This window comes from Hylobates moloch, unplaced genomic scaffold (assembly GCF_009828535.3).
Source record: "Hylobates moloch isolate HMO894 unplaced genomic scaffold, HMol_V3 SCAFFOLD_2, whole genome shotgun sequence".
In the NCBI taxonomy this organism is placed as follows: Eukaryota; Metazoa; Chordata; class Mammalia; order Primates; family Hylobatidae; genus Hylobates; species Hylobates moloch.
In genome coordinates this window covers 150,526,909-150,548,825 of record NW_026652277.1, presented here as the reverse complement: position 1 = coordinate 150,548,825, position 21,917 = coordinate 150,526,909, and the positions used below count along the sequence as shown (strand labels likewise).

General features: G+C 37.8%; 1 long non-coding RNA gene across 1 annotated transcript in view; it reads right to left on the bottom strand.

Annotated features, from left to right (window-relative positions):
- Positions 1-4,244: 4,244 nt before the first annotated feature.
- Positions 4,245-21,917, bottom strand: part of LOC131382886 (uncharacterized) — a 38,645-nt gene continuing 20,972 nt past the window's right edge. Inside the window, exons 3-4 of the long non-coding RNA XR_009212505.1 lie at positions 5,691-6,009; positions 4,245-4,723 (exon numbers count right to left, since the gene is read on the bottom strand). This is a non-coding gene — a long non-coding RNA (uncharacterized LOC131382886). The remainder of the gene's footprint in view (positions 4,724-5,690; positions 6,010-21,917) is intronic.

Genomic DNA, 21,917 nt, shown 5'->3' with positions numbered 1-21,917 from the left:
TCAATGTATTTTACATTGAATGCCATATGAAAATTGCTGTTAGTACTTTATTGCTGTTATGTTCTCTTTTAGGATACCTCAACATTTGAATTTTACCATCATAATGTGACTCAGTTTTCTTAGTTTTTGTCATTTTTAAGATTCTGGCAAATAATTTTAAATAATTTATTTGTTACTAAAATTTGATATATCCTTAATGATCATTCAGCATATTATCAAACTATATAACCATCCTAAAATACTTGACGAATAAATTAATAAAAGTTAATGTTTCTTAAAAAAAAAAAGAAAAGGAAGAATGAACAGGTTCTCCAGACTCTATTGGGTCCTATGCAGGTTGTCATCAGCACAGTATCAGTTAATGGCAAGAAAATATTGTCTTGCCATTTAATAAGGTATTACTCTAAATTCTGCTCCGTGCTAGATTGAGTTATTTAGCACTAGAAGGCATTTAATAGCATCTCTTGGATCTATATGTATGTAAAAAAATAACCAAGGCCCTGAATAGGTTGTTTAAGAAAACATAGATGATGAATGGTTTAGCCAGATCCCAAACCAGGACCTCGGATTCCCAGTCCAGTGTTTTTTCCCACTGCACCAGACTTATGTAAAACTCTAAGACACATACTTTAAACAGGACATGCAATTTGGAAAATTTACTTTGAATTATAACCCTGTGCCCTCATTATTTTCCACCACTATTTATCTTTGTATCTTTCTCTATCCTGAGGGTTCTCTCTTTTGGATCACTGTTATCTGATTTTTCTAAACATTCCTCTTTGTCTTTCACTTTCTCTTCATAATTGCTTTCCATTTTTAGGCCCTATCTCTACTTATATCTTTACTCTGAGTTTACTCTTTCTGTATTTTTTTGAAAATCCCAAGAGGAGCATTGTTTTGGTTCTGAAGTCACCAAGTAACATGTCTTTATAATCAAGAACTTGGATGCTACTTACATATTCCAGATATCTACAGTTATCCTTGAAATTGATTTCCCCTAATTTTTATAAAGTTATCTAAGCCCTTTCATCCCTTTAAATATCTGTTTTGAAATTTGCTTTGTAGGCTACGAGAATTCTGTAGATGAAAAAAAATAGAATGAGTGCGGTTAGGATAAAGAACAAGATGTTGGCGTGTAATCAATATGATTCAGTGGATAAGTAGAATTTCCGATTGTTATATCAGTTTTAAACCAAATTATGCATCGCCCAATTCAGGAAGCTTGATTCTTCCAACATGCTTGAACTACTTTCTGGCAGAGTTAGATGCTTTGAAAACAGAGCAAAAACCAACAGAGTTTATGGTGTGGTAGAGTCCTATGGCCTCAGAGTTTCTGAAAAACAAGCATGGGCCTTTTAAAGACAAGGGATTTGCTCCACTGGATACATTAATGCTTACAAATGTACTGTTACCATGCTTGGGTAGCCAATATTTCATATTTTGACAACTTCACACAGTTCAGAATTAGGATCAGCAAAGAATTTTGAAGGAGACAACCCTGAGTACAAGTTCTTAGAGTTTTATTTAACTTCCTGAGCCTCATCTGTAAACACCACAAGGTTGTTATGACAATTGAAAGAATGTCTACAAAGTGCCTGGCACACAATGGGTTCCCAGTGAGTAATATGATGATCATGATGTTACTAAAATCCCCTATTGATTAAAAAAAAGGGAAGAGAAAACCATGCGTCTGGATAAATCCTCCCAGCAGATATAATTAATACCACATAACTTATAACTGTAAAAATTTTAAAGGATAACAACAATTTAGAAATTAGATTGGTGATTCAGTAAATAAGCCTGATAGGAGAAAAAGAAAAGTACTCTTAGAAGAAAACCCATAAAAGTTAATCTGATCAATTTATAATGTTTATATTTGCCCTTGATGTAATCAGTAATTTTAAAAGGCAATTTTAAAGAACTTCGCAAAGAGTCATTACTATGTTAAAATTATTTTTCCCAATGTCTTTCATTTTGCAGTATGTAATTAAGAGATTATAAACCATTTTTTTAAATTCACCATTTGTAAAGTTTTATTATACAACATTGTCTTTGTTTTGTGATTCTAAACAGTAAATGATCCAGGGTGAATCTGCCGCCTGGTAAGGAAAGGCAGACATCTACTCTATGTATTATGGTTCATACATAGAAATGCTTTATACTGCACTCAGAGACAATTTTAGAATAATCAAAAATCAGACTGACGAACAGGACAGCAAACCCCTGTGGAAAAGCAAATTGGTGATTCCACACAGCAAAACTTTCTCAGGTTTTCAGTTATGAAAGCAAAGTTCTCTATTGTTGCCATGGGTCCCGCATTTTATTTGTCATCTCTAAGCCAGACATCACTTGACAGCAGCTAGTGGGCCCTCTATAGGTGTTGATGCTTCACTTGCTTACCACAGGACAAGGGCCCTCCAGAAAGGGAGGCACGCTGGCTAGGTGGAGATCCTTTTGTGCCTCTCGCAGACTCAGCACGAGGTGACTGATGCTAAAAAGAACAGCGATAACCCTTTTCTGTTTCCCAAAACTAACGTTGTTCCTATTATTCTAATTTTGTTTACTTTAAAAATTAAAAGTAGTTATTTGAATCAAGCAACATATTCCCAAAAACAGATGAAGTGGACATTTTAATACAGACTGCAGTAAAAGAAACATTGTACTGTAGCTCCCTCACATGGATCTTAAGTGTTGAATAACAGCCTCCAGATAATTATTTCCTCTATCCCATACTCTTCTCCCTTTTGGGGTGCTGCCCAGGTAAGCAGCCAGTACTAAGTATCTGATAACATGCCTTGTTGGGCCATGTAGAATAATATTTTCTTCCAAGCCCTGTAATTTTGCCACTCCACAATCTAAGGCTCCACGCCCAGCACATCTTGTCTCTTGGGAAACCCGCAGCGTCTCAGTGGCCAATAGTTATACTATTTCTACTTCTTCCAAACCAAGGCGAAGATGATTTGAAATTTCTGTTTGTTTATTGTCTGCTAAACATACATTCCAAAAATACTGGAGAAAATACAAAGATGAAGTATTCTCTGAATTAGAAGCCAAATGTCTCCTCAAAGCCAGTTTTACTGGTTGGTTATATTATGTTTGTAAAGATTATTTTACGGGAATTAATTTACATTCACCTCTACTATCAAATTTAGTAAGTGTTAATTATATTTCTTATATAAGAGGAGGCAAAACTTTAATTTTTTGCATATTCTCTGCTAGGTATCTTTATTTTAGACACATATTGAATTTTTGTATTTACCTAAACACTCTTAGCTCTATTTTAGAGATTAAAAACTAAGGTTCAGCTTATATCCAAAAGACAGGGAACAACAAATGCTAGCAAGGATGTGGAGAAAAGGGAACCCTCATACACTGTTGGTGGGAATGTAAATTAGTACAAGTGCAATGGAGAACAATTTAGAGGTTCCTCAAAAAACTAAAGATTGAGCTATCATATGATCCAGCAATCCCACTGCTGGTTGTATACCCCCCAAAAAAGGAAATCAGGATATGGAAGAGATATCTGCACTCCTATGTTTGTCGTGTACTGTTTGCAATAGCTAAGATTTGAAAGCCACCTAAGTGTCCATCAACAGATGGATGGATAAAGAAAATGTAGTCCCTGTACACAATGGAGTACTATTCAGCCATAAAAAGAGAATGAGATGCAGTCATTTGCAATGGACCTGGAGATCATTACGTTAAGGGTAATAAGCCAGGCAGAGAAAGACAAACATCACATGTTCTCACTTATTTGTGGGATCCAAAAATCAAAACAACTGAACTCATGAACATAGATGAATATAAGGATGGTTACCAGAGTCTAGCAAGGGTAGTGAAGGGCTGGCAGGGAGGTGGGGATGCTTAATGGGTACAAAACAGAAAATAGAAAGAATGAATAAGGGCTGGGCATAGTGGCTCACGCCTGTAATCCTAGCACTTTGGGAGGCTGAGGCAGGCGGATCACTTAAAGTCAGGAGTTCAAGACCAGCCTTGCCAACATGGTGAAACCTCGTCTCTACTAAAAGTACAAAAATTAGCCGGGGATGGTGGTGCACAGCTATAATCCCAGCTTCTCTGGAGGCTGAGGCAGGAGAATCACTTGAACCAGGGTGGAGGTTGCAGTAAGCCGAGATCGTGCCACTGCACTCCAGCCTGGGCGACGGAGCAAGACTCCATCTCAAAAAAAAAAAAAAAAAAAAAAGGATGAATAAGACCTACAATTTGATAGCACAATAGGGTGACTATAGTTCACTAAGAACTTAATTATACATTTTAAAATAAATAGTCTAATTGGATTATTTGTAACTCAAAGGATAAATGCTTGAGGGGATGGATACCCCATTCTCCATGATTTGCTTTTTTCATATTGCATGCCTGTATCAAAACATCTTGTGTACCTCATAAATACATACATCTAGTATGTACACCACAAAAATAAATAAAATTCTAAAAATTGTTTAAATAAACTCTAAAAAGTGAAGTTTATTAAAAATAAGTACTCACACAAAAATATTGCTGCTTTGATGCTAAGAATGAAGTTTAAAGTTTATGTTGGAAGATGTCTCACCCTGAAACTTTCTAAAAAAATCTTTTTCTTAAACTGCCAGTGACTTCTCCTAAATGGTATTTGGGAAAAGGTCTAGGTTGCTTGGGTTGTGGAGTTCTCAAAGGAAAGGTGAGGGATGGAAAAAACTCTCGGTGTTGGTTTTTTCTTCACAGGCTAGCGGTAGAGAGAAAAGGAGAAGTAAAAATTAGTATTGTCTTGATATCAAATTGGTATTTGATAATTGTATGCTTATGTTGAACAAAATTTGGGGCAACTTAGCTTCTCACATAGTGTTCCAACCAACTCAACACCTTCCCCACTTCTGCCTAACTGTTCCCTGGACCTCACTAATGCTTTATATGAAGTATATACCTCAGTTTGTGACTTAGAGTACTCCTAAACAAACCTTTCCGCAGATCACATTTGTGTAAATCAAATCACATTCATTATCCTGCAGTAAGTGCAGTCTAAAAGGACAGAGTCCTCAGTGCTGTGCTTAATCACACCCAAATTTACAAACCCAGTAAATCAAGACATCAGTGCATCTGATTGTCTTCTGGTGTCGAACACGTGTGCATTTGCTCCCTAACAAGTTCATGGTGCTCCAGTACTTGACAAAATAAGTCTAGGAGCCACAAAGAAGACTCTCTGAGGAACTGCACACCTGAAGAGAAGATGTGGGCGTGAACTTGAATCAGCTGGAATACTGGGGGTCAGGAGGAAACAAGGAATGAGACTTGTGTTGGGACTTTGTGGGAGTTCTGCAACTCTTCAGAAACAGCCTCCGAAACAATCCATTTTATTTCAGTAGAATTTTCTAAATCTCTGAATTTCCCAAGTAACTGACTAATAAGGTGATAATGATAGCTATTAGACAAACTAGGGTAAGGTATAACTTTTAAAGTTTCTCTCAATTATTGAGCATTTTAAATGCCCATTTTTTTCTGCCCCAATTCAACTCAAGAAATATAAACACCATGTCTCCCAGATGACATATGTAAGTCACATTCATTATGTCTCCAAACACTTAATAACAAGCCTTCGGTTTCACAGCAAGTGGCAAAGTTGATGGTCAAATGTTGTTTTTATTTTCCTCCTCCTGGTAGATGCTTGTGTGAAGTGATGGAACTCCTTATCCTACCTTTTATATGCCGTGGCATGTGGGAATGCAGTCATAGCAGAGATGACTTGAGTATATTGAGTGAAGGACCTTAGCTACGGAGAGGTAGAAGACTGGTGAAGGAAACAGGAAAATTAGTAAATGGCCTTCCTCTCCTGCACTCTGCACTCTAACTTTCAGGGAAAAGTAGTTGTAGCCAATCTCTCAGGGTATTGGTTAATTCTTCCTTCCAGTTTAAATGGTTCGTGGGTCAACTGTTGACCCCTCTGCATAAGACAGCCTTGAGCAATCGCCTCCTGAGCAGCAGGCTGGGTAAGGTTCCACATTCCATGGTCCTTTGCTGGAGGAGTGGGACACAGGAAGAGAGACAGAAAGCATTAAGAGACTGCTTGCAGTCCACTAAGCCAAGACCACTTTTGCTTCTGCATATCTCAAACATCTGAAAGCCTGTGCAGGCTTCTGTTTACAGGAGAAACTATCAAGGATGCCAGCAAAATACACACCAGTTTCCTAATTTCCAATTGTCTATGGCAAAGTAAGAGCTCTCCATTTCCAGCACCAAAATACGTAACATTGCATCTGATGTGCTGCTTATTTATTCTCTTTAAACTTTTAATTCAGAAGCTCAACTTGTCTTAAATGGCTTAAAGCCCAAACCAACACAGCAGTTACAGCTCTCTGACATATTGTTTGTAACCAGAAAAATCAGCAAAGCCAGAAGCTTTCTGCTGTGAGCACTTTTGTTTCCCTCTTTTGTTTTATTAACCTCTCCACAGCTGGTGCAGTTGAAAACACTCTTTCATCACATGCTTAGCAGAAGTTCAAGTGTAGCAGAGAATGCAGCCAAGAATCTGTCTGCCGGATTCACTGTCAGAATGTCATGTTTCACTTCTAACTTAACTCCTATCTGATACAGATGACGGAAACAGACAAAGCAAATCTGCAACAGGAAAGGCTCTCTCTCTGGACCCTCTCAAACTGATTAATAATCCAAGGATTCGAGGACAAGTCAAATAGCAGAGTAGTAATATTTTCACTTTAATATAAGAATTCAGGATTCACAGGATTTTCTGCTTGTCCATCCTTTTGTTTTTTTTGATGTAGTAAACAGTCTACAGATCACAAAGCTGCTGAATTATGAAGCAATGATGCACTCTTGTCTGACACTAATTAGAATTTATAAAATAGATTAAAAATTAAAATAGTATCAAAAATTTACCACACTTCCTGTTTCCTTCTTTATTTTAACAAAGCATTTCTATTCCTACTCTTTGTACATCAATATCTTTTTTGTAGGCTAGGAAGTATTTATCAGAATTGGTTACTATTCAGGTAAATACACACTTATATACTATTGCTACAAGGTGATTATTGGCTGTTGGAGTTTTTTTAAATAAAATTAGATGAGTACTCAAGTTACTTTTCTTGGAGAGAGGATACATTTTCAGCAGCATTTCCCAAACTGCCTGGCTTGGGTAAAGGTTTGCCTTTGTTATAACAGAAGTATTTTAGCTTCTTTCCTAATATGTTCATAATTATAAAAATACTTCAAATTTAGTGAATTATTGTTGGTTCCATCTCCCAAATGTAGGAACGCACAATCCGTTTTCTGTTGTGACATTCAATTCATAAGCACATTAACAGAAATTAAGTATCTCCTAACACTTGAGAAAAGGTAATACCTAGGTGATGTCTCAGCCATCTTATCCTTTCCCCCAGAACTTCCAAACTGCCTCAGGACCCAGGAATCAAAGTGTTAGCACCTGGCAGAGCAGGAAATTTAAAGAACTTCAGAAGTCCTGCCGATGGTCCAAGTTCCTGTCATATATATTTCTAAATATTTTTAATATCACTGCTAGTATCATAGTGGAAATATTCATTTTACAAATATTTATTGAGGACCTATGACATACCAGATACTGTTCTAGGTCCTTGGAATGCTAGTCCTAAATGAAATACAGAAAAATACCTGCAATGAAAAGAAGTGGACAGATTCTGGTTGTGTTTTTGAAATAAAGTAATCAGGACTTGCTGATGAATTTGGTGTAGGGAGAAAGAAGAGAGAGAATTCAAGGAAACCTCCTAAGTTTCTTACTCAAGCAACTGCTAGATGAAGGTGCTATTTATTTACGTGGGGGAGAATGGGAAGGAGTGGTTTGCAAATGTACGCTTCACAGTAGACTTGAATTCACAGAAACATATATGGTAAAGCCTATGAGAAAACTTTCAAGAGAACACAGAATCACTTACCCTAGCTATGTGCCAATTCTTCATCTATAAACCTGGGACATTAACATCTACCACACATAATTCAAGAGGTTGTGGTAATAATCCAACATGGTAATAGATACGAAGTATTGTTATTGTTGGAGAAACATGGGTCACTATCACTAACACCATCACCCAGATTTCTGGGAACCATTATATTTGGTTCTTCTAGGCTCTCACCAGATAGGAATGTGGGTGGTGGAAGCTCATAGAACATAGAAGAGTTGTAACACTGGAAGGTAAGATCAGCAATTAAAATCTCCCCAATATCAGGAGACTGTAGAGATGGTCTGTACATCAATTATAACATTTCAGAAATGGTTTCTCAACCAATCACTTTTTTTTTTGTTTTTTTGAGATGGAGCCTAGCTCTGTCACCCAGGCTGGAGTGAGGTGGCGCAATCTTGGCTCACAGCAACCTCCAACTCCTGGGTTCAAGCAATTCTCCTGTCTCAGCCTCCCAAGTAGCTGGGATTACAGGCACCTGCCACCATGCCTGGCTAATTGTTTCACCATGTTCGCCAGGCTGGTCTCGAACTCCAGACCTCAAGTCATCCACCTGCCTTGGCCTCCCAAAGTGCTGGGATTACAAGCGTAAGCCACCTTGCCCACTTTTCTTTACATTAATGAAAAACTGGACAAATTTTGACATGTTTTACATCCGATAAATAGTATTAAGATAAATTGCAATTGGATAAGTTGCAATTAAACTGTCTTATCTAATATAATTATGAAAGGCAAGATAAAGGGGAGAGAAAAGGAGCAAATGATGTCATTCATATGCCTCACTCATTTTCACATTTCCCCACTCATGCCTTTGGGTAAGTTGAGTCTTTGCATCTATAAGACATGCATCATGAATGCACTGCTTACACCTTCCTGAGTTGTGGAAAGAATCCAAAGAAACAGTGCATGTGAGCATGCTATTCAAATGGGTGTTGTTATTTTGCCAGCAGAACATATAGAAGGTATACAGTGGAAAAACTATTTGCAGGCTACAGAGAGTTAATTATTTGTTTTATATCTTCTTACTTCACCCCATGACAACCAAAGCATCTTGTATGTATTCCAAAGCATTTACCACCCTTCAGTGGATTAAATGAATTATTATTGAAGGTAGCAGATGACAAAAATATCATGTGTCTAATACACTGTACCTAGAGGCTTTAAGTTCAAAGCTTTGGCGCAATTCCTAAGGTACTTTGCACCTTCCACACCATACCAAACAACCCTTAAAATTCTAAGTAGTTCAAATTCTATGCCAATATTTCTCAGCTTCCTCTTTTCCCTTCTGTTAAGGAATGAATAATTTAACTTTCTGAAGCTTAATAAAAAGTAGGCAGTGTCGTAGAGTGGTTGAAAGCATAGAATTAGAGTTAGGCTGCTTGGGTTTGAAACCTAGTTATATGACTAACCTTTAGCAAGTTATTTAACCACTTTGTACTCATGCAAGATGAGGAAATTGATAATACCCATTCCATTTCCAGGGTTGTCATTAGGAGTAAATAAGTTGTTACTTATTTAAAGTGCATAGAACAGTGCTTGGCACCTAGCATGAATTCAGTAAGCATTAGATGACACTATGTCCTCAGAATATGATATGGCATCTATAATAGAAAAAAAATTGGGGGTGAGTTTATTCATGTGACTACATCTTAATACTATTGTGTAGAAAATTACTATGGAAGATCCTTGTCACTAAAACAAGAAAGATTTAAAGCTCAGTTAGAATGTTTACATACAAAATGGATTGATCAAACAAACATCGTGAGATGTATACTAAGTGCCAAGGATTGTGTCCATGTAGGGAGTATAAAAGCAAACATACTCAAACCCTGTCCTTGAGAAATTCACACTGAAGTCAGAAGAATCAGTTAGAATTATTAGAATTAAACTACTTATTTGTTTATGCTAACGTAATTCCAAACTTTCTTACATAAGTAACACAATGTGAAAAGTGCTAGAACAGACAGAAGCACAGAGAACAGTGTTGTGGAATTCTGAGCAGGTGGCATAACTTGGGGGAAGCCATTTGCAGAGCCGTGAAAAGAGGAGGAATTGAAACTTACCTATGGTACTAGATAAAATGGATTAAAAGCACTTCTAAGAAAAGATGATGCTAGGTCAGAGTCTTAAATGATAGGAAGAAGCTTTATTAGATCAGACAGAATTGGGGAGCAAAGGATAGGTATTTACAGGTCAATAAACAAGAAGACGCATGAAAGGATGATGTAACCTAGGGGTCTGTGGAACTAAATATGGCAGAAATGAAGAGTGTGTCTGCACACATGGAAGGAGTTGATTGTGGAGAGTTTGTCAAGGGTCAAACTATGCAGGGTGGGGTACATTAGGTTTAGAAGTGTGGTCTTAGTGCTGAAGTAATGAGATACCTTTGAAGGATTTGAGCAAAGGGACATTACTATCAGATGTATGTTTCTGAAATATCTGGCTCTGACTCTGACAACATCCTCATCCCATGCCCAGGCTTCTTTACTCCCCTTCTCCTGTTCTAGATTCCTCTATGGCACTTAACACCACTTGATACATTATTTGATGTGTTGGTTGTCAGTCTCCCCCAACCAGAAAGTAAGCTTCGTAAGGGCAGATAATAAGTACCTTTCTTGCATTAAACATTTAATGAGGAAATAAATAGCTGGCATATGGGGCAGATTCCATACAACTTCTTACCTTCCCACTCACCCACTTATTTAGTTTACTTTTCTTCTGGAGAGTGAGCTTTTTTGGTGGAGTAGCCAACATTCTGTTAACATGAGAATTAAAATTTTAAGCAGGACCAGGTGCGGTGGTTCATGCCTGAAATTCCAGCACTTTGGGAGGCCAAGGCAGGAAAATCATTTGAACCCAGGCATTTGAGACCAGCCTGGGCAACATAGCAATATCCCATCTCTATAAAAAATGTAAAAATTAGCTGGGCAAGGTGGTGCACACTTAGCTACCCCAGAGGCTAAGGTGGATCCCTTGAGCCCAGGAGTTTGAGGCTACAGTTAGCCGTGATTGTGCCATTGCACTCTAGCCTGGGCAATAGAGTGAGACCCTGTCTCTAAAACAATAAAATAAAGTAAAATTTTAAGCAAGATTCTCATGGTTACTTTTTTCAAGTAGCATTAAGAGAAGCCACTTAAATATCAATAATCCACTGTGACTATTTCCTCAAATAAAGGGGTTAAGCATCTAGCATTAACCAAAATAGATCTCAAAGGCCATGTGCTTTAAAAACAGGTAGAAATCATGTGATAGAATAACATTATTTAACAACATTTTATTTCAAAGAAGTTAATAAAAGCTTATCATTTCTACAGTATTGTTTTACTTTAATACCTTTAGGAAGAAAATAATGCAATGATTTCTGAATTAGGATGCCTTGACAGTGAGAGTCTTTTGTAATCTATAACTTTAATCCCTTAAATGTACATTAAGCCAGGTGAGGTGGCACGTGCTTATAATCTCAGCACTTGGGGAGGCCAAAGTAGGTGGATCACTTAAGGTCAGGAGTTCACGACCAGCCTGGCCAACATGGCTAAACCCTGTCTCTACTAAAAATGCAAAAATTAGACAGGTGTGGTGTGCACGCCTGTAATCCCAGCTACTCGGGAGACTGAGGCACGAGAATCACTTGAACCTGGGAGGTGGAAGTTGCAATGAGCCAAGATGGCTCTACTGCACCCCAACCTGGGCAACAAAGCAAAAACTCTGTCTCGAAAAAAAAAAAAAAAAGACAAAAACAAAAAACTTTAAATTCCTTAAATATATAGAATGCCTGCATACTTAAATAATTATTTAGTTAATTATATTTAGTAAAGTTTTAACACAGGCAACTCAAGAGGGCCATCTAAGATCCACCAGGTTTTCCTGAACTAGGCATGCTTTCATCACTTCATTGTTTCCTGAAATTCTCTTACCACTTGAGTGAAATCAATTGGATTTCACTGTGCCGTACGCGTCATGAGTCTGAGCTGCTTTGGGACCTTTATTTATTTCTTGCCTTTGATCACCAGTCTTGTCCCCTCATTTTGAGTAGGAAAATTCCATGCTTGATTCTGTCAACCCACATCCTGCAGCCCTGAAAGCACAGGATGTAATTTTCCCTTGCCATCTCCAGAGCATTTTAAGCTGCTCATGTCTCGCTCCTTGATGACTTCCAAGACCCTCTCTCTGGTTGTATCTCTTGAAAGAAGCCAGCTGGGGCTTCCCTGGCTGCCCCCATTGACTGACCCTGGTTTCTCCTATGCCTGTCCATGCTAGGTCTCATTTTACCAAGTCTAAATTTGGTAAGCCACAATGGGCCCACTCTCCGTCGTCAGTTCAAAGCAGTCCCCTACTTATCATTGCTGTCACTTGCTTAATATTTAGGGGACTACTTTAGATTTCTTTTCTTTGGGAAATTGCTCGGCTGGAATGTGATCTCCAGAGTTTAAAATTCAATCCATTGCTTGCTGTGACTCAGAAGCAATTACTACTCCCACCCAGAAGAAAATTTTTCTGAAATAAGTACCCTTTAGAAAAGACAAATTTAAGAAAATTGTCCTTTTTAAAAGCCAAGGAAATAATTTAAATACTATTACTGAAAGACTTTAAAGCAAAATGTGTGTCTTAAATGTTGAACAAAAAAATTAGGTGTTTAAATTCAATCTTGAAAATTAAAAATAACAAAATAAAGAAGGAAGAAAAAAGAAAAGGGAAAAGATTAGAGGTAAAAATAGAACTCCAAAAAATAAGTAAAGAGTACCTTACATTTTTCCATGATATTAAGTGACTGTGCTGATGTAGCTTTTGAAATGTCAGGAACTGCAAAGGGTCTGGGATGTTTAGACCCCACTTGTAAGTTAACAAGTTAGCTAGACACAGTTCTGTAAGTATTGTCAGAGAACATGAGACTTCTGGGTCAGAGACAAAAGGCTCTGTTACTCACAGCACAGCAGGCAACATGAGCTTCACACTCCCATTGGTTCCACCTTTTCCCCAAGTCACAAGGGAGTGATGCAGGTAGACCTAGGTGAGTGCTACACACAGTTAGTTGGCCTGTGTCGTAACCGAGGAATTCCAAAATTAAGAAAACCCTAATCTAATAAGGGCTGCTAACAAATCTGCTTATCCTTTTCTATTGAGAGCTATTATCTTTATTATCCTAGTCAGAAACAAAATCTTCCATCTATCCCACAGGGATCTCTATCTTTCAGGGATGTTTGCAAACATGCATGGCCAACAGCCTTGAAAAGGTAGTCTGAAACAAAAACTGTCAGAAGATATGTGGAAATGATATGAAGAAGTGACCTAAACAATACCCGTACCTTGATGTCGTTTTTAGAAATATAAAAATTTTGCTGAAATTTTATAGGAACTATCACTCAAAATTATAAAACTTCATTACAGAGTTCATCAAAGCACAAACATAACCACCATTAGTTCAACAAATATTTTGAACCTCAAAACTAGCAAAGAGTCATTAAAAGCAATTTTTAAATATGACATATTAGGTACTTTTTACATCTGGCAAAACATAAATTTACTTCATAAGACAGGATGTTCAACTAATCTATACGACCTGACATTAACGCACAAAAACATCCGTGGGCTGATACAAAGTAAATGAAAAATAAGGACAATAGTGAGGACTTTTACAATTATGTACATTTCTAGGGGTAAGTGTTTTTATCTTTATATACAAACTTGAGGCCGGGCACATTGGCTCACGCCTGTAATCCCAGCACTTTGGGAGGCCAAGGCAGGCCAATCACTTGAGGTCATGAGTTCGAGACGAGCCTTGACAACATGATGAAACCCTGTCTCTACTAAAAATTTAAAAAATTAGCCAGGTGTAGTGGCACATGCCTGTAATCCCAGCTACTCAGGAGGCTGAGCCAGGAGAATCACTTGAACCCGGGAGACGGAGGCTGCAGTGAGCCAAGATTGTGCCACTGCACTCTAGCCCGGGTGACAGAGTGAGACTTTGTCTCAAAAAAAAAAGAAACTTGAAGAGAAAACCTACTACATTAAAAATGTAAAGTTGGATATACAATGATGGTTTTACATCTTTTCCTTTTCTCTTATAACTTGAGCACCATCTGCGTGCTCCCCACTTTTAGCTATCACGTCTCTTATTTCACTGAGAAAAGAGAATTGATTAAATGAGAACCATGTCATTTTCCATCAAATTTACCAGCCTACCTATCCATGTCTGTATCCTTTGTCTTCCTCCTATTAAAATGAATTGAATCTTCCTTCTCTCTTTTAAGGCTATTTTATACTCCAATCTCACCCCTCTTGAGCTTTTTCAGAGACTTTTTCTTGCAATTGTCCCCTGCCTCTCTCCCGTATCATCAGTTCTTTCATTGTTATGGGCTCATTCTTATCACCATGTAAATGTGCTTCCAAAATTTCTTGAGAAACACCTCCCTGGGCCTCATATCCTCCTTCAGCTTCCCCCCAGTTATCTACTTCCTCAAAAGAGTTCTCTAAGTAGTCATTGTCTCTACCCCTCACCTTCCTGTCTCCTCACCCAGTTATTCTTCCATCCACCACTTCACTGAGGTCACTATTGTATATGGGAACTTTGTTGGTAGCATATAGATGAAATTCCAATTCATGACGCTAGTTTATAATAAGTAAACAATTGTACTCAAAAACATAACAATCAGCTGTCTAATTTATGAAATACAGACAATCCTGTCTTCTCTACCTCACAGGGTTGTGAATCAAATGACATCATGAAAGTAAATATTTCAATAAGCCACAAGGTACAACATATGTAAGTGTTATTATTTTCAAAGGCATGGATTTTTATAGGTCTTATCAAACCCTACTGTAACCTAAGAAACTGGAAAATAGTACATTGTCTACAGACTTTTTTTGAACAAATAAATGAATGAACCGAAACTCCCGGTTTCGTGGAGAATTCTGGCTGGAAATGACCAGAAGCACCCAACTAGAGTGATGTTAAAGAACATAGCAGAACCTAGAAACTATACTTTTTTTTTTTTTTTTTTGAGACAGAGTTCTGCTCTTGTTGCCCAGGCTAGAGTAAAATGGCGCGATCTCAGCTCTCTGCAACCTCCGCCTGTCGGGTTCAAAAGATTGTCCTGCCTCAGCCTCGCAAGTAGCTGGGATTACAGGCATGCGCCACCACGCCCGGCTAATTTTTTTGTATTTTTAGTAGAGATGGGGTTTCTCCATGTTGGTCAAGCTGGTCTCCAACTCCCGACCTCAGGTGATCCAGCCGCCTCGGCCTCCCAAAAAGCTGGGATTTCAGGTGTGAGCCACTGAGCCCAGCAGCACCTAGAAACTATAAGCAAAAAAAGTTATTCCTTCCATAGTAACATGCAGAACACCCATCTAACACCTTGAATAACAAATAAGCTCTCGTTTTGTTCAAGAAATTATCTGAGCCTTCAAAGAACCGTTCTTGTCTAAGTTCCCATTTAACTGAGAAGCTGTCTCACACAGTCACACAGCAAATAAAGATAACAAATACACACACTTCTGTATTTGTGTTTGTTACACAAAAAAGAGGTGATTTTTGTGCTTAGCCAAGACTCAAACATCAAGGCCATCAACTAAAATAGCCAACATAAAACATGATAAACTCAGTAAGAATATATTTCTTATCATCTAGTAAGTCATTGCTTTAGGATACAGTTAAAATAAACTAATGAACATCTTGAGGCCCTGAGCTACATACATCATAATAGCCTACTTTGCAAAACCACACTTACATTACCATGGTCTATCTATCAAATATTTAAATTTTGGTGGCCCACATTATGATATCCTCCAAGTCTTTGAAAACTTTTCCACATAGTCTAATGAGGCCCTTGGAGGCATGACTGGTCAGCATCAGATTGAAAATAAATTTGCTGTTTCCAGATATTTCCTTCAGGATTGGCTGACATCAGTCTACCATGTAACAGTTTATGGGGGAGAGCAAGAAAGCTTGACTTAAGAACAGCCCTGCCGCCAGAGTAAACAGTGCGACAAACCAAGGAAATTTAAAGCACATGCCTTATTGTCAAGTTTAACTTGTTTGACACACCCAAACAGCCATCCTAGCTTCTAAAAACTCATTTCTGTTTCAATAATTTATACTTAATTATAAAGATAAAACAAATACATTTGTTCACATAAATAGACGGTAATTATAACTGTTGCCAAAGAACTCAATTTGTCACTGTTCCTATGTACTATATGGGAAATTGTTAGAAGTAATAATAATGACAGAGAAACATCACAGAGAAATGTGACCAAAGCAATATCAGTCAGGAGCTAAGTATGACACATTCTATTTCTTTCTAAACTACAGATAAACCTGTATGTACCTAAAATATAAGGTGATATCGTTTTGCCAATATATTCTCTCTTCCTACATATCTTACATACCATCCTCCTGAGTTATAGTGTACAAATCTTTGAAAGACATGAAGAATTATAGTTGAAAATTATAAAGAGAAAAAATGAATCAAAAAGATTATAACATGAAAATTATTTCAATAGTGGAAAAATATATTTATATAGAAATGTTACTATATTAAATAATATATCTTATTCTTATATATACACATATGTACATAAAAGACTAGAATAAAATATACTGTAAGTTTTTTATGGGGTTATGCTGCAGTGACAAATAATCCCAGAATTCCTTCATCTGTTATACCTTCATCTGTTATGTATTTGGGAGTGATTTATAGTGATTTATACTGATAAAGGTTTAATTCTTGCTCTAGTTTCATGTCAGTTGTAGCTCTGTTTTGAGCCACCTTTGTTCTACTTATTAGTACAAAGTAACAGCCATTTTTCAGTACTTTGTTCTTCTCATGGTCAAGAGAAAAAAGCTAAAGGGAAACCAACTGCTGACTTTTAAAGGTTGCACTCAGAAGCAGCCCATCATTTCCATCACATCTCATTGGCCAAAGCAGGTCCCATAGACAAGGCTCACTTTACTGGAGCAGCAGGAAAAATCCCCTCACAGGGAGGACCCCACACATCACATGGAGAAGTAGCGACTACTAGAAAAAATAATATAATTTACAGCAATAACCATTGTCTATTGGTGGTGATATTAGGGCTATTTTTCTTTTTCTTCCTTATACTTGTATATTGGTTCCTTTTCTATATAATGAACATGTGTTATTTTTAAAAGAAGAAAAAGTAAATGTCACACACAAAAAGAAATCTATTGAATCATACCACATCATTCACCTCCCACTTCACTTTCCTCCTGTCATCTGTGATGAAGTGTGTTCTGATATATCATTGGCCGTGGGTGTTGATCTGTTGGGCTGTCCATTCTTTCTCACTGAGTCATGTGTAGGCTTCCTTTTCATGCCACACAGCACTATAAAATCGACCTACGAACAATATCAATTACATTACTGAAGAGTAGATATTGGTGCATAGCCCAGTGGTTCTCAGCTCAGGACAATTTTGTTTCCCAGAGGTTATTCGCGATGTCTGGAGACATTTATGATTGTTACAACTTGAGGGCAGGAGGTGCTTTGGTATCTAGTGGCTAGAGGAAAGGGATGCTGCTAAAGGCAGCCCCCCTCAATGTAAAATTATCTGGCTCAAAATGTACAATGAGTACCAAGGTTAAGAAACCATGTGGTCCCGTGATAACGTAATTCCTACTTTAAAAGACCACTGAGAATCTTGCAAGTGCTTTGACACTCAAGTCCTTCAACCTTCAGGCCATGCATAGTGATTTCCTAGAGGCTGACTATCACATAAATGTGATCTATGGCTGAAGATGGTGCTGGGAGCTGGATTTATTGACAAATCAAAGCACACAATCGCATAGCTTAAGGACTTTTGCCATCAGGACTTAGGGGTTAATACTGAAAATTATTTAGAAATAATGTCTGGGTGATGACTGTGAGATTGATTCTTAAGAGAAATTGCTCTGGTATTTTGCACAGGAAATTGTTGCTGACATGAGGAAGAGTATTTGGAAACAAGCAAAGAATGTTGTGACAGTTTGTCAGTCATGAGTAACTGGAAATCATACAATTATTACTGTCATTTGTGTACATGTCTGTCACTTTACCTTCATCTGTTATGTATTTGGGAGGTGGAGGAGAACAAGAGTGAGATCACCGCAATATTTAGAGGTATCTTGTAACACTTGTATTACACATTGTGTTCTCAAAGGTTATTAATTGACTACAATCAATTCTAAATTTAAAACAAATGTTACACAAGTTTCTCAATTTAACAGATTATTTTATAAAAGCTCCTACTTACAAACATTATTTTAAAATAATTAAAATACCATCCATGTCCTTTTCATCTTGCCCTATCTTCCCCTATGCCCTATACAAGAAGTTTCTTCCCACCAAAACTCAGTGCCCTCTTTTTGCCATCTTTCCTATGCCAGAATTCCATATCCTCATAAAATATTCACTCCTTCCTACCTAGTATGTGAATCAGGATTGCTATGCCTATAGCACTTCCCATCATATCACAGTGTTTAGGTGTGTCTTCCCACTATATTATGGCCCCTAAAAAGGAGACCACTTTGTAACCCAGATGTTTATGTCATGTCCAGTACACCGCAAGTGTTAATCTCTGATTTTATGTTAGTATATCCTCCCAATGACCAGATTTCATTGTAAAGGAAAAATGAATCTGAGCTGTTTTTTATATTAAGAGATGAATAACTAGCCTTTCAAAAGAACACATATGCTGACCCAAAGGAATAAATATCTAATAGTAAAGTTCCACCCAGAGAGACAGTAGAATAGGAAAGAAATTTTGAGGCAAGAGAGGCTTCCTAGGTTCAATTCATTACTTAAAGACAATGGCCTACTCCAACATGACCAAGCCTTGCTCTGCAATCTACATCTAGATTGCAGATGCAATAAGCTACATCTAGCATATTGTCCATTACTTGGGTTCCTGAAACTAAAAAATAGTTTTCTTAAAATTAAAGCTGATGAAATTCTAACACATATTGCAATGAGATGGCCGGAAAAATATTTATCTGCATGTTAACAATACAAGCTTGATTTAGGATATATTTATTATTGATATTTTTAAACATATACCTAAACACTACACAGAATTCTTCTCAATTTCACAGTTTATTAAGTTATATTTTTATAAAATAGTATGATATTTTGATTGCTACTTTTATGGGAGGGGGGATTCGACTTTCATTTGAACTTTCTAACAATACATACTCTGGCAATAGTTGCTATCTTTTTCCCCTGGTTGCCTTTAATCTTAATGGTTACACTTAATGTTTGCTGCTCTTGATGATATTTGATTTAGCATTTTATTGTGTACTTTCTTCTGTTGATCGCAAATAATGTTTTTGACATATGTCATCTTTTCCACTGAAAGTTCCTTGAGGGAAGGATTAGACTACAGACATGTGTTACCAGTTCACCAATGGGTTATGTTTCCAAAGTCATATCTTTTCAACGGATATTTATTGATCAGCTATCCCATGCTAGATTCTGTGCTAAACATTGGAATAAGCACAGTTACTTAATTGGAAGTTGATTTGTTAAAGCTCAGAATGCATTTTTCCATAAAAGCCATACTTTAAAAGGAAGTTAAAATCCCACATGATCCCCACAAATCAATTATATATATCACATGATTCTATTGCATTCACTTTATGTTCCTATTAGGTTGGTGCAAACGTAATTGTGGTTTTTGCATTGCTGAAATTTGCCTTTTGACATTGGAATACATTCTTAAATAAATGTGGATATGTTATACATCATTTTGATGCACATTTCTCATTTTATTTTTTTGCTAATAACATTGCTTGCTGTTTATTTTATATTTATTTTAGACTTTGGAAATGATGTTAGACAAAAAGCAAATTCGAGCGATGTTCTTACTTGAGTTCAAAATTGGTCATAAAGCAGCAGAGACAACTCACAACATCAGCAACGCATTTGGCCCAGGAACTGCTAATCAACGTACAGTGCAGTGGTGGTTCAAGAAGTTTGCAAAAGAGACGAGAGCCTTGAGGATGAGGAGCGTAGTGGCTGTCCATCAGAAGCCGACAGCGACCAACAGAAAGCAATCATCGAAGTTGATCCTCTTACAACTACACTAGAAGTTACCGAAGAACTCAGTGTCAACCACTCTAAGGTCATTCAGTATTTGAAGTAAATTGGAAAGGTGAAAAGGCTCGATAAGTGGGTGCCTCATGAGCTGAGTGAAAATCAAAAAAATTGTCAAGTGTCATCTTTGCTTATTCTACACAACAACGCGAACCATTTATCGATTGGATTGTGACATGCAATGAAAAGTGGATTTTATACATACAGCTGACTATGACCAGCTCAGTGGTTGGACCGACAAGAAGCACCAAAGCACTTCCCAAAGCCAAACTGGCACCATAAAAAGGTCATGGACACTGTTCGGTGGTCTGCTGCCAGTCTGATCCACTACAGCTGTCTGAATCCCATTGAAACCATTACATCTGAGAAGTATTCTCAGCAAATCGATGAGATGCGCTGAAAACTGCAACACCTGCAGTCGGCATTGGTCAACAGAAAGGGTCCAATTCTTCTCCACAACAATGCCTGACCGCTGTTCGCACAACCAAGGCTTCAAAAGTTGAAACAATTGGGTTACGAAGTTTTGCCTCATCCACCATTCTCACCTGACCTCTTGCCAAGCGACTACCACTTCTTCAAGCCACTTGACAACTTTTTTCAAGGAAAACCCTTCCACAGCCAGCAGGATGCAGAAAATGCTTTCCAAGAGTTCATCAAATACCGAAGCACGGATTTTTATGCTACAGGAACAAACAAACTTATTTCTCTTTGGCAAAACTGTGTTGGTTGTAATGGGTCTGGTTTTGATTAATAAAGATTGTTTAAACCTAGTTATAATGACTTAAAATTCACGGTCTGAAACCACAAGTACTTTTTAAAAAATTTTTATTATTATTATACTTTAAGTTCTGGGATACGTGTGCAGAACGTGCAGGTTTGTTACATAGGTATACACGTGCCACGGTGGTTTGCTGCACCCATCAACCCGTCATCTACATTAGGTATTACTCCTAATGCTATCCCTCCCCTAGCCCCCCACCCACCGACAGGCCCCAGTGTGTGATGTTCCCCTCCCTGTGTCCATGTGTTCTCATTGTGAAACAGCAATCACTTTTACATCAACCTAATAGAAGAAGAAAATTTGAATTATGGCACATCAAAATGTTTTCTACAAATGGTAGAAAACAAATAGTGTTATAATATTGCAATAAACAAAAGAGGAGCTGAATTTAACCGCCCCCCCACTCCATACTACCAGGGTGGATCTTGTCTCCTCGGAGCCAATTGGCATGTGACATTTTCCTGACTGTTCTCTGTGCTTCAGACTGAAGGGAAAGATTTCCTACCGCTTCTGAGGCAGGGAACTCTTCCTTTCTCCATTGGAAATGACCCAGGAAGGGGCAGTGCTGATTCCCCCTGGCTGTTGTGTCACACAGAAGAAATAGCCTGGATGGGCTGGGTGTGGTGGCTCATGCCTGTAATCCCAGCATTTTAGGAGGCGAGGTGGTAGATCACCTGAGGTCAGGAGTTTGAGAGCAGCCTGGCCAACATGGCAAGACCCCATCTCTACTAAAAGTACAAAAATTACCCAGGCACGGTGGCACACACCTATAGTCCCAGCTACTCTGGAGGCTGAGACAGGAGAATCGCTTGAACCCAGGAGGGGGAGGTTGCAGTGAGCCGAGATAGTGCCATTGCACTCCAGCCTGGGTGACAGAGCAAGACTTTGCCAACAAAAAGAAAGAGAAAGAAAGAAAGAAAGAAAGAAAGAAAGAAAGAAAGACGGAAGGAAAGAAGGAAGGAAGGAAGGAAAAAGAAAGAAAGAAAGAAAGAAAGAAAGAAAGACAGACAGACAGACGGAAGGAAAGAAGGAAGGAAGGAAGGAAAAAGAAAGAAAGAAGAAAGAAAGAAAGAAAGAAAAAGAAAGAAAGAAAGAAAGAAAGAAAGA